Source organism: Melozone crissalis, unplaced genomic scaffold (genome assembly GCF_028551555.1).
Source record: "Melozone crissalis strain CALT ecotype California unplaced genomic scaffold, PUWL_Pcris_2 ptg000029l_1, whole genome shotgun sequence".
NCBI lineage: Eukaryota > Metazoa > Chordata > Aves > Passeriformes > Passerellidae > Melozone > Melozone crissalis.
Window position 1 is genome coordinate 20,380,637 of NW_026535807.1, and position 12,334 is coordinate 20,392,970.

Consider the following 12,334-nt stretch of genomic DNA (forward strand, 5'->3'; position numbering starts at 1 on the left):
CACATCTTGGCCATTAATTGTATTGCTTTCACAAATGAATCCTAGTTGTTCTCTAGTAATGCAGGATTCTAACTTTACTGTTGGCCACTTTTCATTCACCTTTCCTGCCCACACCCTATGTTCTGAAGGGTAGAGCACTGTTTTTTCATTATTTAATCCTAGTGCAATATGGGGTGGATAACATAAACAGTGGCATTACGTATGGTAAGTACAAAGGGAGTGGCCACATAAGAAGCAGGAAAATTACCTTCACCCCTTTCCCGTATGATCAGAGCTGCTGTTGCCTGCATCTATAACTGTGCTTGTATACAACTGAAAGCTAAAGACACATTATCTTGAACTGTACCAAGTGCTTCTACTATTACCTTGTGGTCTTGGCCCCCAACCTTTTCCCACTTTGGCAGTACTTTGGAAATCTGCCACTGGCTAGTTCCTAATGCCAATAGAGATGACTGTAAAGGCTGCTTGAATTTTGCTAGGTCACCTGCTGCAGTGGCCAGCTTATTCATCAGTATTTCTGAATCAATTCCATTTAAAACTTTCAATCCATTCCCAAACATCCCAGTTAGATCATTTCTTCTTCTGCTCCTGAGCTATATCTGTCTTTGTAACCACCTTGTGCAGCCCTCAAAGGAAGTTCTTAGGAAAGGGGAGCAGGCAGGTTGGATTTTTGAGATGTTAATTTGCACTAGCAACTCAAAACGTTTGAGAGACCATTCTGGATTGAACAACAGTCATTGTTCACCCACATTCCTCATTATGTACGGTCCTATTTCATACACTTCAGGTTCAAGTTTAGGTTGGGTCTGAACTATTTGATTACTAGTGTGGGTTGTATAAGGTCCTGCCATTGTAAAAAGTGCAGTGTCGATTTAAAATTTAAATGAGAGCCCGATAGCATCTCAACCTTAAAGGCAAGTCATTTCTACAGGCTGTACCAAGGTGAAATTACACCAACAATCTGATGCACTTAGGCCACCACAAACTTGAGACACTAATTTCATTTGGCTGTGGCAACTAGTTGCTTGGAGAGGTAAGCAACTGCCCTCTGATATGGACCCAAGTCCTGAGCCAATATTCCCAGGGCAATGCCCTGTCTTTCATGGGAAACCAGAAAGAATGGTTCACTTACATCTGGAAGTCCCAAAGCTGGAGCTGACATGAGGGCACTCTTTAGCTGGTGAAAGGCCCACGTGCCTTCCTTTGTCCACTGGAGATCTCTGTTTCCACTGGCCATAAGAGCATAGAGGAGTCTGACAAGCAGTGCATAATTATAAACCACAGTCGGCACCACCCTGCCATGCCTAAGAAGGTTTGGAGTTCCTTTATTGTCTGGGGTTTTGGGGTTTGGCATATGGCTCCTTGCGAGCCTGCCCTAACGTCCGTTGCCCAGCACTCACCTGGTACCCCAGGTAGATTACTTTCTCTTTCACTGCCTGTGCCTTTTTCTTTGATACTCTGTGTCCTTGGGGTCCTAGGAAATTCAAAAGGCTTACTGTCCAGGCCAGACATGCTTCCCTCGTCCGAGTGGCTACTAGAAGATCATCCAGGTACCACAAAAGCCTTCCTTCTTCCTGTGGAGCTTCCCAGGACTCTGGATCTTTGCAAGTTGTTCTCTAATCGGAATGGGGGAATTTTTTGAAGCCTTCAGGCGCATGGACCATGTGAGCTGGGTTTTGTGCCCACTTTTAGGGCTTTCCCATTCTAATGCAAAAATTTTCTGGCTGGCTTTGTGGATAGGGAGGCAAAAGAAGGCATCATTTGATTCTAAAATGGTAAACCAGGTTAGCTCAGGTGTTAAACAAGTTAGTAAAGTATATGGATTGGCTACCACAGGATACAAATCCTCTCTTACTTTATTGACAGCCCTCAAATCCTGTACTATCCGGTCTGACCCATCAGATTGCCCAACGGGTAAAATGGGAGTATTGAAATCAGATTGGCATTCTTTCAATAATCCTAACCGCAGAAAATTTTCAATTATTGGGCTGATTCCTTCCCTGTCTTCATTCTTTAGGGGGTATTGCTGCCTAATTCTGACTTGTTGTGTCCCTTCCTTAAGCTTAATTACTATGGAGGAGGCATTTTTTGCCATCCCTGGTACACCAGAGGTCCATACCCTGGGAAATACTTGACTTAGTATCTCTTCATCAATTTCCCCCTCAATTTCAATAGCTGTTAAGGTTAAACTTAATACCTCTATGTAGTTTTTATCATTCAGCTCCAGAGGACCCACTCCCATTTTTGAATGTAATGGTTGCTTCAAAACTCCTACAACAAATCACTTCCTAAAAATGCCTATGCTGAATGGGGCATATACAAAAACTTATGCATACCCCATTGTTTTCCCAATTCCCCAGCCTCCTCCTCTCTTCACAGGGATGATTCTGCAGCTTCACAAGACCTGTCAAATAACTCAGGCACTGAAAACTAGACCTGTCATCTCTCATTTCTGTGCCATTGTCTGTTGTCCCTTCCACGGCTGCGCTACCAGCTTATTGCTGGGGACATGCTGTTGCCACCATCACCCAGAGCAGGACCCTCTGTCCCCAGAGGTGCTGGCCCTGGCAACCAGATGCACAGGGAGCACAAATGGACACAGCCAGTAGACCCAGCAGCTCCTTGCTGTGGGCCCATTTCATGCAAGAACTGGCCCTCAGAATATTAAACAAAATAAAAACAAAAGGGTGGGGAGAGGCAGCATTGAGGTGGCCTCACAGGTTCAACTCTGCTCTCTGCTTTTGTCACCAGCATTATCCAAGTTCCTGGACTTTCTTCCTGGAGAATTTGCAGTCAACAGAGCTTCAGTCCCTCTCATCAAATCAGTCTTAAGGCCAGCTTCGGGCCGGGTCATTCAGTTAGACTCGAGTACTGACTGGGGTCCAGGCAACAAAAGAGCATTAGCTTCAGGCCACCCATAAAGCTTTTCATATTAATGAGCACAAAGCCTTTATTTCTGCAAGCTCAGGGATGCTGGGAGGATCTTTGAACCATCAGGCCGAAGTACAAGGCTCTGAAACCTCCAAAGGAACAGAGCCAGCCCCCTTGCGTGGGAGAAGGCACGGCCTCAGTTGCAGGACCCGGGTGCCTCCTGTGGGCCAGGGCACGGCCCTGGCTGTAAATGTGTTGGGCTGCAGCACAGGGGCAGGGCGGAGCTCAGCAGCCTCATCAGAGCCCAGGGCCGCAGCCCTTCCCTGCCGGGCCCCGAGCCTGGCCCGGCCCGGCCCGGTCTGAGCAGCCCGGCCTGGCCCCAGGGGATGGGCTCTGTGTGCTGGCTGTGCCTGCAGGCCGGGCCCAAGGCTTTGCAAGAGGCTTTCTCCCAGCTTTGCAAAACCTCGGCCAAGTGACCCTTTGCTGTGCTGAGAAGAGTAAAGGACCCCCTGAAATGTAACCCCACTGCACACCTCATGAGGGATGCCTTCACACCTTAGGAGAGGCCATCAATACTCCTTTGTGATTCATGAGGGATCCCTGCACCCCTCAGCAGGGACACCAAAATATCCATGCCTGCCTCATGAGGTTCAGGCCCAGATCATCCCCCAGAAGGCAATGTGCCCTCAGCCCAGGGACGCTCAGCATGGGCTCCCCCAGCCCTGGGGGCCCCGCCACTGGTCACAGCAGCCCCTGCCTGGCTCCTGCCTGCCCACACCGTGGGCATCCACGGCTGCTCCTGGCCACGGAGCCCAGCCTGTGCTGCTGCCCGGTGGGCTTTGCTGCTGCTGCCACCCGGACACTGGGCTGCCAGCTCCATCTCTTTATTGCAAGAGAAGAGCTCATTCAGGAAGTGCCGCAGTGCCCGATTTCTTCAGCCCGACTTGCTGCCAACACCAACACCCAGAGTGGGCCGCCCCCAGAAAGCTGTCAATTCTGGGGTTTGGCTGTAGGGCACAGCTTCTTTACAGCACAGGTGGACTGCGCTGGGGTAGAGACAAGGAACAGGGAGAGCTCGTCTGTATGTTTGCTCCCTGCCGACTCGGCGACAGAAAGACACTGAATTAAAGCCATACACCCATTTCCAAACTGGGGAGGTCCCTGGGGAGGATACAGTCTTTAGCCACTTGGGAGAAAGTGAGGGTGGAACACAAGGCGGGGAATACATTGTTTAAACCAATAGGGGATTACAGGGGAGGAGGACAACTTAAACAAACCAATAGGGTTTCAAAGGATACCAAACTGACAGGGAAGTTTCTAAAGAAAGGGGCAGGCTCGGGCAGGGATTGACATTGAATGGGAGGAGGAACAGGGAACAAATGGGAAGGTCTTTGGGAAGATGGACAACTAGGGCAAAGCCAACAACACAGGGGGGAAAGGGGAAACCCCTTGGCAATTAAATATGGTATAACAATACCAAATAAGGGGGTGTTATAAAAGTGACCACTAGGACCGAATTACAATCAAAAACATGCACTGCAACAGGGAAGCTCTCAGTCAGGGCTCTGTTGAGCACTTCCAAATCCTTTCCTGGCATCAACAGAAGCTCAAACTTGCCCTTATCACAAGTAAACAAGAGTGTTTCCCAACAGCAACCACTTCCAAACCCCTAGAAAAAAAGTTGGTTTATGATTGGCTTTTTGCAAATATTAAAATGAATATTATATATGTTATCTTAGAACTAATGTTGTATTAATTTTCTCAAGTGGTCTTATAAATATAATTTTAGGTTATAACAGAATGTTAAAATATAAACTACACTATGTAAGATACTTGTTTGAAAGCAAGGGCTCATAGCGAGGTAGCAGCCATAGAACATTGCAATTTTTCAGAGAAAAAGAATTTATTGCTCTTCTCTCAGAAGGAACAAACTTCCTCCTGCGTCGTTCAGCCCTCAGGAAGCCGGTTAGGATTAAGAGAGAGAAGTTGATGAGGACCAGACAAAATCCTGTGTTTGAATGGAATTCATGCATCATGTATGAGATGTATGAACATGCAACAGCTTATTGATTTTAAGGGTTAATCCTCCGTTAACATGTGTTCCTTTCTGGAGTTCTGTTGCCCAGAAAATAGGTACCCAGATGTCCGTAACTCTTTGTTTCTATTGTCTCCTATTCTCCTAATCCAAATTGTCCAAAATTTTTATCACTCTAATGATATTGCTATTTTTATAAACATTTTGTCATTAATTAGACTTTAAAACTTTACAAACAAGGGATTGCCATTGTTCACACCTCTTCTGGGAATCAGGAACACGTGTGGTGGGGCCGGCTGCACCTGTGGGAGCAATGGGGAGCGTCAGCCCGTGCGGTGCTGCGCTGCTGAGCTGGCAGCACGGTGGATGCGGGCAGGACGTTCCCGTTTGCCCCAGAGCTGGGGCCTGCAGGCACCTTGCCGCCCCTTGGCACAGGCTGTGCCACCCAACAAAGCCCAGCAGGCCGGGAGGAGAGCCCGGGGCCAGCGCAGCTGCTTGGGCAGTGGCTGCTTGGAGGGACACAGGCCAAAGCCATCCCTGAGCAGCCACTGCCAGCCCTGGCCCTCCCTGCCCCGTGACAGCTCCCCCAGCCCCAGGGAACTGACTGACACAAACTCCACAGCCAGCAAAGAGATTGCCCCAGTAATTGTCTGCTGCTCTTCTTCCCTGCAGTTGGTCCCAGAAACATCCCTCACACTGTTCTAAATGCCCACACATGGCCTGACCAGCCCCTATGCTTTTCCAGTCTGCTCTCTGAAATTTTGCAACAAATCCACCAATAAATTACAGGTTACCTCTGTGAATTGCATACTAAAATTTTCTTCATTTTTCCCAATACCTGGAATTTTTCTGTGTATAGTAATGCTCTTAAGGATCTCTGATACTTTTCAGCAATTTTTTTGTATTGAGACAGATGAAACAGCCTTACTGGTTTTAGTATTGGCAGGTGTCTTTTTTTTCTTAGCAAGGTGGTTTACCTATTATCTAAAGGTAAACTTATTATTATTTATGCTATATTGTTCCTCAATTACTTTGACAACCTGTCATTCACTTCTTAGTCAATGCTCCATATAAGATTCAAAATTGTTCACTTTCTATAGGAATCTAAAAATATCAGAAAGCTGTCTTTTTAATTTTGATGACACACTTTGTCCCCATTCGTAGCTTTTACAATGATCCTTTTTTAAACATCCCTGATCATAGGTAGGCTTACTTGGGAAATGCTTGGCTTAACCTGGGAATGGATTATTACTTTTTGTGCTATAAACCTACATTGCTTCAAGCTTCACAGCCACAGGACAGATTTGTGGCTCAAGGCATGGATGCCTGTCTGAGTTAAAACAATGTTTGTGAGGCCGCTGAAGAGCTTAGACCTCAGACATTGAAATTCCTGGGACAAGGAGGAAGAAAGGATAAAATTGTGTTTCAAAGGCTGTTTTTTCACTTCTAGTATGCCAGAAGTATGGTAGACTACACGTGTCTTCAAGTGTCATTTAATTCCAGAACAACTCTCTACAGTTGCAGACACCAGGACAAATTATGCAAAACTTTACATCCTGATGCATCAGCTTTAATTCTAGTGAGAGGTAGGCCTTAATTCCAGTCCGATTAGCAAATCCACAAAGCAATCTTGCCACTGTCTGAATGGCAAGAAGAATTTGTTTGTGAACAGATGAATATGTCCCACTCAATCTTGACGAAAATTTGCCTTGACTTGGAAGAAAGTAGACAAGGAGCAATGCAGTATTTGGGTTTCATCCAGTGATAAACGGGGCAAAAAGCATTAACAACTTCCCTGTTTTACAGAACACAAGTACTGACGCAGCCAAAAATGCGCCTACATGAGAGGATCCTCAGGACATTCCTTTATTTCTTAACTAGGAATGGGCAGCAAAATGCTGGCATTTATCTGAAATGGAAGCAGTGTTCCTCCCGTGTTTCTCCTTGAGCACACTGTCTGTTCTTTGCAGACTTCACTGCCCAGCCCATGAATCCTCTCAGGGCCAATTGCTAAATGACAGAGCTAGCAAAATGCAGGCACCACATAATCACCCCAGCACTAATCCAGCACTGCTTATGGTGCCCAGGAGCACAGAATGGCTTGGCTTGGAAGGGACATTGAAAGGCCATCTAGTCCAATGCCCTGCAGTGAGCAGGGACACCTTTAAGTATGTCAGGTCGCTGAGAGCATGAGCTTGAATGTCTGCAGGGATGGATCTCCACCTCTCTGGGCAACCTGAGCCAGGCTTTCAAAGTCTACAGTGAAAAAAATGGGTTTATTTTGTCTAGTCTGAGTTGACCATCTTTTAGATTAAAAGCATTCTCTCTCGGTCTGCTCACAAAAGGCTCTAGTAGAAGTCCTGTCCCATCTCTTTTACAAGCCCCCTTAGGTACTGAAAGGCAGCAATCAAGTCTCCCTGGAGTCTGCTCCCTTCCAGGCTGAACATCGCCAGCTCTCCCAGCCTGTCTCCAAAGCAGAAGGGCTTCAGCCCTCAGAGCATTTTGTCCCTCCTCTGGACTAGATCCAACAGGACCATGGCATTCCTGTGTGGGGAGCCCAGAGCTGGATGCAGTACTCTGTTGTGGTACAGATACAGACAGTACAAAGCAACACACTCCGTTTCCAGAAAGCTTCAAATACTGTTTTTATTCTAGCATGCATGCTTGTTCTACATTATTACAAAGCTCATCATTTACATTTTACTCACTGGTCACGAGAGAAAAGCAAAATACTTCTTGGAGTAGGCAGTTGCACATTTATCTTATTTATCCTTCTTTCTTTCTTGGTTTCTATGTCAACAACCTTGGTAGGAAATTCTTTCAGGGGTAAACATGGATCCTCTTGTCAAAGTTCTCAGTGGCTCACAGAGGTCACTGTAAAACCTCTTCCACAGTACTCCAGGTGGGGTCTCACCAGGGCAGAGGGGTGGAATCACCTCCTTCAAGCTGCTGGGCACTCTCCTTTGGATGCACATGGCTGGCTCATGTGCAGCCTCTCATCTTGCAGCACCCCTAACTCCTTCTTGGCAGGGCTGCTCTCCATCCCTTCATGGCCCAGCCTGGGAGATCAGCTGGGCTGGGACTGTGTCACAGCCCTTGGACAGAGCAGCTGGGCAGGACGAGCTCCCTGCCAAAGAAGGCAGATCCCACTCCCCACACAACTCTACCCCAGCCATGAGGTCACAGCAGGCTCTGAGGTCACAGAGGTGCCAGAGCCCCGTGGTTGCACAGCAGCACAAGGAGCGAGCAGTCAGTGCTTGAGCACAACTGTTGCGGCAGCAGCAGCGGCGGTGGCAGCAGTGGTGCTGACATTGGGACAGCGGTGTCAGGACAGCGGTGGCAGCAAGAGCTGCGGGACTGGCAGAGGGCAAGGCAGCATGGCCCTTGCTCTGCGCCTCTTCCTCCTGCTCCTCCTGGCCGTGGCCCTGCCTGCCAGGGCTGCCCAGGCTGCTCCGCTGCAAGCGTGGCGAGCAGGTGAGCCGGCAGCCTGGCTCCCCTTTCCCGGGACAGCGCTCCCTGCTCCCCGGGAAGCGCTGGGGATGGTTTTCCCCAGGCCTTTAGGGAGGGTTTCCTCTGGGGGAGGGAGAGAGCCCCCAGGGCCCTGGGCTGGCTTGGTTTCCTCTCCTGGGATGTGTCACAGGGCCTGCAAAGAGGGTGCAGAGTGACCAGGAGCCAGGCCAGAGCTCCCCAGGCCCCTGTGCAGCTTTGGCCTTGTGCATTCACATCTGGCCCCCACAGCCTTACCCGACCCCCTTGCAGTGCCCATTTACTATAGGCAGTGGGGGATCCCAGCACACCACGGAAATGTCCTGGTCTTTGCTCTCTTCTAGACTGGAACGATAAGATGGCCTATATGGAAATGCTGGTGAACGACAGTATGAAGACTCTAGGGCATGGTGCAGGCAAGTTCTCTGTGTTCCTTTCCTGAAAAAAAATCAACGTCAATGTGGCAACGGCTCAGTCATGAGACCTGTCCCTGAACATAATCTCAGGGTTTAAAGAAGCTGGAAATCTTGCCCTGCTCCCTTCTGTGATCCCACAGGATTGCTGTCAGTGGGAGGAAGGAGCATTTATCTGTCCATTCTCCTCCCATGTGCAATGCCAGTGTGTCCTTCTGTGTGCTCTGTGCAGCCACAGAGAAGAGCAGAGAGGGAAGGGTCCAGACCCAGTGCTGTGCCCCAGGGCTGAGCCTTTCTCAGCTCCTTCGGCAGTCCCAGGGAGCCTGAGCTGCTCCTGCTGCCACTGCCAGGCCCTGGCCCTGCCTGGGGCTGGGTTCAGAGCTGCAGCAGCTCCAGGGAGTCCTTTCTGCCCCGACTGCCCCGCAAGGGGCTCCTTCCATCCCAGTGTGGGGCCACTGCAGGCACGAGGTGCCCCTGGCCCTGCTCCTGAGTGGAAGGCAGAGCTGAGGGAGTGCCTTGGAGGGCACCAATCACCCAGGTGCCCTCACTGCCACTCGGGCCTGAAGGAGAAATGGAACTTTCCGTTAAGGTCCTCCTAAATGGAAGAACCGAGACATAGGAGACACGAAATCCTTGGAGGCAGCCAAACATCTGGACCAGATGCTGAATGACCTGGAGAGACGCCGTGGTGGGTGCCTTTCCCTCAGCCTTGTCCTGGGGCTCAGCAGCCGGGGGCTTTGGCTGCACATCTGGACACGCCGTGCCCGGCACAGCAGGAAGGGATCCATGGCAGCCTCGCTGCCCCGCTGCTGCTTCCACGCCCTGCAGGGCTGTTTGCCAGCCTGGCCTGGCTGCAGCTTCTCCCCAGCCTCTGCAGGAAGGCATTTGGCATCGGTTCACAGGCAGCCCAAACTGCACCACGGGCCATACATGCCCTGAGATCCCCTGCAATATCCTAATCTCCAGTCAGATCAGGTGTAGGGGCTTTTTTGGTCAGGGAGGGCCCTGGCCCAGCCCCAATAACCTGGCTATTTTCCTGATCCTTATCTATGACTTTATAAGTATTGTCTCCTGAAGTTGCCACCTCCTGCAATGATTCCATTGGATCCAGCTGTGCTTTTTCCTTTCTCAAGCGATGGAGCAAAAGTCCATACAGATGGGACCATATCCTGTAGGAAGCAATGGCTTTGTGCCAGCCACTGATGCAGCAAAGGAGGATATGCCAGACATGGGCAAAGGTACAGGAGATAACTGCTCCACCAGGCTCAGCTCTTATGGGGCTGGGTGGCAGCAGCTCTTCCCCCAGGGTCTGCCCTTTCCCAGCCCGGCAGCAGCAAAAGCTGGAGGAGCCTCTGGAGGCTTGGAGGCCTCTGGAGCTCATTCACAGCCCCTGGGAAAGGAGACCCATGCACCAATGTCCCTCCCGCTGCAGCTGCTCTGGAGCTGGCCCTGAGTGCCCAGAGGCCCAAGGCACAGGAACAGCCCCGAGCGGGAGCCCTGCTGCAAACCCAGGGCCAGAGCCACTCTTGACTCCTGACTGGGCAGGAGCTGCACTGGGTCCTGACAGGGCCTGACTCTGTGCCCTGGGGCTGGGGGAGCTGTCACGGGGAAGACAGGGCTGGCAGTGGCTGCTCAGGGATGGCTTTGGCCCGTGTCCCTCCAAGCAGCCACTGCCCAAGCAGCTGCGCTGGCCCCGGGCTCTCCTCCCGGCCTGCTGGGCTTTGTTGGGTGGCACAGCCTGTGCCAAGGGGCGGCAAGGTGCCTGCAGGCCCCAGCTCTGGGGGAAATGGAGAATGTCCTGCCCGCATCCACCGTGCTGCCAGCTCAGCAGTGGAGCACAGCACGGGCTCACGCTCCCCATTGCTCCCACAGAAGTGCTTGGCAAGTCGGACTCTAACGCCCAGAATCCACGGAACACCCCAAGAATTATCTGCCCCCAGGATGTGCGCAGGTCCTGCATGATAGGCACGGTAGTGACACTGTTCACAGTGCCAATTTCCATGGTGCTGTGCTATGTTGGGTTCCGGTGGTGGAAGGAAAAGAAACGGTAAGTTGTCGCTAATTTCTACCCACCAGCTTCTTTAAAGGCTGCACACTGTCAGGGAACATTCAGGGAACAGAGAGGCTGCAGTGTAGGTGTGGCCAGTCCATGGTTGTCCATCTAACTCTCCTGAGGGTTCTGCTGCTGCCCAGAGCTTTCATTGGCCTCTCAATTGCTGGGCCTTGTCCTGGGGGGCCCGCTGGGGCTGCAGCCAGTGCTGGGCTCCCACTGAGGCTGCCTGGCCAAGAGCAGCCCCAGGGGCACAGGGCAGAGGCAGAGCAAGGTGGGGAGGAGAAAGAGCAGGGATGAGATTGCCCTTGAAAGGCAGAGGTACTCTGGGGCCCGCTCCTAGCCAGGGAGCCTGACCAGAGCCGTGCCCTGCTTGCCGGGGCCTTGAGGGGCAGCTGTGCAGCTGGGCCAAGCTGTGCCAGCAGCTCCAGCCGTGCTGGGGAGCCTTGCCAGCTCTGGGCCCTGCTGTGCAGGAGGCTCCCTGTGTGCATCTGGCAGCTGGGCCCTTAGCCACCTCCTCTCTCCACAGTCGCGCTGCCGCCGCTCCAGCATCCCGGCCGAGAAGGCGTGCCTCTCCCTCGCCCCCAGAGAGCCCAGAGAAGACCGTCGCCTTTGACAGCTCTCACACGAGGCCTCGGCAGCAGCAGTTGCCCAAGAAAGCAGAGCACCAGCCCTCCGTGCCTCCCCCACGGCCCCCCAGCCCGGCCTTGAAGCGGAAGCCTCCCGAGATCCCCCCACCTCCTCCCCTCCCGAGCCCGCCGCCCTGGTCCAACTAGGACTGCAACTGGGCCAGCCACGCAGGGCTTGGGCCACCAACAGCTTGGCCACCTGCCCTCCTCTACAATGAGCATGTGTTACCTACGGGCAACAGCCAGAGTCCGTTTTCATACTCTTGGACCTTCAACAGGAAGGGGGGAAGATTCTTCCCATGCCCTTTCTCATCCTTTACCTCTTTGATTTTTATACAGTTGGGGGCTGGTTGCATCTCTTTAAGACTTTATTAGCACTGCATCTTTTACCTTACCAGTCAAGGGAAAAAAAATTAAAAAATTCTTCAGTTTTGATTTCATTTTTAGTGTGGTTGGGCTGCTCACATTTTCAGCAATTAATTTTCCATGGTACTGCTTCCTTTTTCCTTACTATCCATAAAAAGTTCATCTGAACATAAAAATCACCAGCATTACTGAGATTTACCTCAAAGCCCAGATAGGGAATCTAGCGCCAAACATTCTTCCTGTGTACTGCACAACAAGAAATATTCAGAGGAAAATACAGTTGCAGGTGAGGCTCATGGAACTCCCAGAATACTGAGCCTGCAGAGGAGGCAGGCAGCTCTGGCAGTGGTTGAGGGGACTTCTCGTCACAGACTCCTCTGAAAGTGTGTCACTCCAGGAGGAGAAAGCATTTAAGCCTGTGCCTTACCTTCCTCCTGTGCTAAAATGTAAGGTTCTTCCTGAGCTACAAACAATTCTCCATTCC